The sequence below is a fragment of the Vulpes vulpes genome, chromosome 15, assembly GCF_048418805.1.
Source record: "Vulpes vulpes isolate BD-2025 chromosome 15, VulVul3, whole genome shotgun sequence".
Taxonomy (NCBI): Eukaryota; Metazoa; Chordata; class Mammalia; order Carnivora; family Canidae; genus Vulpes; species Vulpes vulpes.
This window is the reverse complement of record NC_132794.1, coordinates 47,152,331-47,157,630: the sequence shown is the minus strand read 5'-3', so window position 1 is coordinate 47,157,630 and position 5,300 is coordinate 47,152,331.

Below are 5,300 nucleotides of genomic sequence, written 5' to 3'. Positions count from 1 at the left end.
TTTCCCAAGTGCTTATGACATAGCCATGCTCCAGTGTCTCAAAGATTGGCCATTCTGAGAACACTGGGGTGGAGCAGGGAGGGGGTAACTCAGGCCTGGACATCCACATCCTCTCAGCAGGGTGAAATATCCTCCAGTGGCCCTCAGAGGTAGAGCCATCAACTAGGGAACTGAAGCAGGAAAGGAAGAACGTGGCAGAAACTGGGTGGTGACCGTGGGGAAGACTCATTGGTGAGCACAAGAGCTCTGCAAAATACCCAGATCACCTAGAGGAGGCTGAATCAGCGGGGCTGAATCAGGGCCACATATACAGTTGTACAAACTATGCCATGCCCAAGAGTGCCAGTTCAGAGGCACAAATGGGACATTTTTTTCCTGCATTGCTCACTCAGAGGAGGCACTTCTAAAAGTTCTTCTGCTCAGAGAGGCCTCCTTTTTCTAATTCATAGAAAGCACGGTGTAGGCTTGCTGTGGTCCTGGGCCTGGCAGTTTTATGGAAGAACCAGTAGAGTCTTCATCACTTGTGTTCATGTGGCTGTCTCTCCTTATTTGAGGAGGTGGTGATCCCATGATAGGTGAACAACAATTGGGATGGTTCTTGGCAGGGCCAAGCAACATGGGAAAACTGACAGGGAGAAGGGGTGGCTGGGGGTGGGTATGCCAGTGCTCCCATTGCTTCTCTGCCAGCCAGGCTTCCTTACTCCCTCTCTCAGATGTTATCTCCTGGGGCCCAGTGCAGATGGTAGAAAGTTTGCTTCTGACATTCTGAGAGGCCCAGTGCTCTGCACTGCTCTTCCAGGGAGAGGCCAGAGGTCAGTGACCCGTGGGCTGGGAGAGGATGGGATGTTTGGAAACAGCTTAGTTTGGCTAAATGTGGGAGCTAACATGGAAATGTTTGAATCGCACCGTTAGAAGCTGACCATGGCTAGAAGTGGGATGATTCAGAGAAGAATTAAATGAGGTGACAAGCTATTTGGCCTCTGTTCCCACCTCTACCTTTCTCTGTCCCAGGCTTTCTTTTTTGACCTTGTCTGATGATCTGATGATACAGGTCCTCCCCAGGATTGGCCAACATTCTTCTTTTCTTAATTCTGAGGGATGCCTGGGTACTCAGTGGTTGAGCATCTGCCTTTGGCTCAGGGCATGATCCCGGGGTCCTGGGATCAAGTCCTGCATCCGGCTTCCTGCAGGGAGACTGCTTCTCCCTCTGCCTATGTCTCTGCCTCTCTCTCTGTGTGTCTCTCATGAATGAATGAATAAATAAACTAAAGTAAAACAATTCTGAGCCTGAATGCCAGTGGGAAACCTGAATTTGGGACCCTTCCTGACCAAATTTAGAGGAACTTTTCCCATATCAGAATCAGAGCCTCACTGCTGGGGTTGAATTTGCCATTGATGAGAACCCCAGTCTTTTGGGCCAGGACAGAACCACAGTAGCTTCCCTTCTCCAGAGGTCTTCAGGACACATTGCCTCCGGCAAGTTTCAATGCCTTTCTTTCAGCACAGGCTCCTAAACTGAAGCAGGGAGAAGAGAGCCCTGAGACAGGCCAAGTCAGAAAAAACGCATCTTCCCTGAAGAACCAAAAGACTGAAGTGGACTAGCCCGATCCCGTTTCCGAGTTTCCATGCAGGCTCCCCATGAGGAGTTAGAGACAGTTGTGAGCATCATGAGAGCAGGAGCAGGGACAGGTGCCAGCTGCGTTTTCATGGGGGGACCTGCAGCATTTGAGAGGCTGGCTTCTGCCTTCTGGGTGATGGACGGCACGAATGGACAGACAGTGGATGGTATTAACCGTCCAACGGGCTGTCACGGGGATGACCCCACCACACAGGCAGGTCTGAGGGAGGTTGATTCCTCTAATCTATGGGTTGCAGGTTCCTCCTCAACTGCGAACAGAGATGGATTTGCTGACTCCTCATGGCAGCCCAAGGCTCTGCCTCCCACAGCTCCACAGAGTCCCTTCCTGGAATGTAACCCTAAAGCAGGAGGTGGCAGTTCCTGCTCCTCATCAGATTCTCAGGACCTGGCTCAAGGCAGGTGCTCCATAAACACTGGTTAACTGAAAAACTGGCAGAAAGGAACAAAGGAGAATAGCGAACCCATGACCTCATTAGACCAAGCGCTCTCAGATGTCCTGAATTCGCTCAACCAACATTTATTGACTCTTCTGTGTCAGGTACTGTGCCGGACACCAGGGATATAAATAGGGGGGAAAAGGGACACCTGGGTGGCTCAGTGGTTGAGGGTCTGCCTTTGGCTCAGATTGTGATCCTGGGATCTTGAGATCCATCCTGCATCAGGCTCCTTGCAGAGAGTGTGCTTCTCCCTCTGCCTCTGTCTCTGCCTGTCTCTGGGTCTTTCATGAATAAATAAATAAAATCTTTTAAAAACGAAAAAGAAAAAGAGCACAAGTCCTGCGCCCAACAAAAATGGTCTATAGCATGGCAGCTTCTGAGCTATAACTGAATGTGGGCCTGGAGCTAGGGGAGCTGAAAAGACATTGCAGCCCCCACACCCCACCTGAGCCTGGGAGCTGAGAGAAGGGGAAGTCAGAAAGTGCTTCCACGAGGCGTCTTGGAAAACGACTAGAAGTTACTGGAAGGAAAAGAAGGGCTTGGGCAGCCCAGGTGGCTCAGTGGTTTAGCACCGCCTTCAGCCCAGGGTGTGATCCTGGAAACCGGGACTGAGTCCCACATCGGGCTCTCCATATGGAGCCTGCTTCTCCTTCTGCCTGTGTCTCTGCCTCTCTCTCCCTCTCTCTGTGTCTCTCATGAATAAATAAATAAATAAAATCTTTAAAAAAAAAAAAAAAAAGAAAGAAGAAAGAAAGAAAAGAAGGGCTTTCTAGCTAGAAAGAACAGCAGGTCTAATGCGGATTGGCAAGAGAGTGAGTGTTCTGGGTGTCTGTGGGGCTGCTGGGAGTCATGATGGTAGGAGCTTGGGGGAAGTGTGAGATCTGGCCGAGAAGGCCCCTGACTCACCGTGCCTGGCAAACCAAGGTTGAAGGGCAAGCCCAGCACCTTCTGTTTCCACTGTAGGGCAGTGTCCAGCTGCAGCCTGGAAGCTGGGTCTCTCCCCTCTGGGGTGTCAAACTTCCCAGCTATGCATGGAGCCACCTATTCTCTCAGCTCCGGGAAAGCCAGAAGATAGTCCCAGGTGAGAAAAGGGCAGGCAGGGCACAAAATGGGTACCTCCCTCATCCCACCTGGATGCATTCCCTTCAGCACCTCAGACATGCCTCTCAGATGCCAAGCTGTTTTCACTCACTTGCTCTATCCTGAGAAGACCATCCATCAAGGCTGCCAGGACAAGGGAACTGTCCCAGCTGGTCTAACCGGTTGGCTGCAGGTCACAGCTCCTGTCTCTCCCAGAGGGTTCCCTTGCTTCCCTCCTTGCTGTGCCCAGCTCTGACCTGTTCCCATTGGCCAGGGTGGCCAGTGGTCATCACTTGGCACCAAAGCCCTCCCACCTTGTGAAGGGCACAGTGCTGTTTCCACTTCTGCACTTCTTTCCTTGCCTCCTGGATGTGTCTGCAGACTGAGGCACCCCTACCATCAGACAAAGTGCTCTCACTGTAGAAAACACTCTCCTGCTCCCCAGAGGGCATCTGGAGGATGAGAGTATTTCTGAGTTGTTTAGAGGATGGGGAGCACTGTAGCCATTTAGTAGGGATGGGGCAGGGATGTTCTGCAAAGCATGGGACAAACCCACACAACAATGGATCATCCCACCCAAAATGGCAGTGACTTCCCCCACTGAGAAACACTGCGTCTGGGCCCACTTTTTTTCAGAGAAGCAGAATTCGTGTAGTCTCTGCAGCAGAGCCCCTCAAACTTCATGAATCACCTGGGGATCCTGTTGAAATGCAGATCTTGATGCAGCAGAACTGAGGTTTGGCCTGAGATTCTGCCTTTGTAATGAACTCCCAGGTGTTCCATTTGCTGCTTCAGGACCCCAGGCTGCATAGCAAGGCAGGTGGACAGCACAAATGTGCATGTATGTTCTCTTAGGACATTTGATCCACAAAATTTGTTGAACTGATATTGCCAAATATTTGCTTAGATTGATGGCTTTCAATAGGAGTGATTTTTATCTCCTCCCCTAGGAGACATTTTTGACTGTCACAACCAGGAGGGCAGGGGCAGGGGTGCTGCTGGCATCTAGTGGGTAGAGGTATGCTGCTAGACATCCTACAACAGACAGCATGGCCCCCCATGACAAAGAATGATCCAGACCAAAATGTCAGTAGTGCCAAGGTTAAGAAACCCTGACTTAGGTAAAATTTTAAAACAATGTGAAAAATATTTGTGCGCAATGTGACTTCACTGCAAGTTGATCACCCCGGCCACAATGCTGTGAACACATGTCACTGACTGAGGCTCAGGCCTCTCTGAGCATGAACATGTCCAGCCAGTTAGAAATCAGGACTAGGTGTGCTCCCAGAGAAGAAACTCTTGTAGTAGTTGTGATACTTCATAAGCCCTGGAAATCAAATTTTAGAAAATCAATGGTGGGTAGTGGGGTGGCAAGGAGAAGCAATAGGATATAGGAGGAACTCATAGGTAGACATGGCTCTGTCCATATTTTAGTTCTAATCCTGAGTGTTCATGGGTGCTTTTTTTTTTTTTTAATTTATTTGACAGCACAGAGGGAGAGTGGTAAGGAGAAGTAGACTCCCCACTGAGCAGAGAGCCCGATGTGGGGCTCCATCCCAGGGCCCTGGCATCATGACCTGAGGCGAAGGCAGACTCTTAACCAACTGAACCACCCAGCACCCCCGCGGGTGCATCTTAGATTATTTTGAAATAAATAATTAACTAAACACAAATAACCACAAAGGTGGGCCATGCCTGGATCAAAGAAGAGAGAGGGCCATAGACCAAGGATTGTGGTTAATCCAATGTATCTGGGGTTAAAAAAAAAGCTAATTACTTAGGGTGAGTGATTAATAATAAAGTAATGCTGTTATACTCAGGGCAAAAATATCTGTGAGGGGGAGAGAACATGACAGGTTATGCAAAAAGACAAAAGTCGGTGCCCTGGGAAGAATGCCACTTGCATCGGGTCGGACTCTGCACACAGGCATGGTGGAGGGGGATCTGGCAGGCATGGAAGATAGGCCCTTCCCTCTTCTGTTCAGCTTAGGCCATGCAAAGGACCCTGAGGACAGTCCCATGGGCTGTCACAGTGGAAGGCCAATGGTTCCAGGCAGCATTACGACCACCAGCTGCCCAGAGGGGCCTCCCATCAGGCCCATTCCCGCCGCTGTGTCCCGCTGAGATCCACAGCTTGGCTCCTT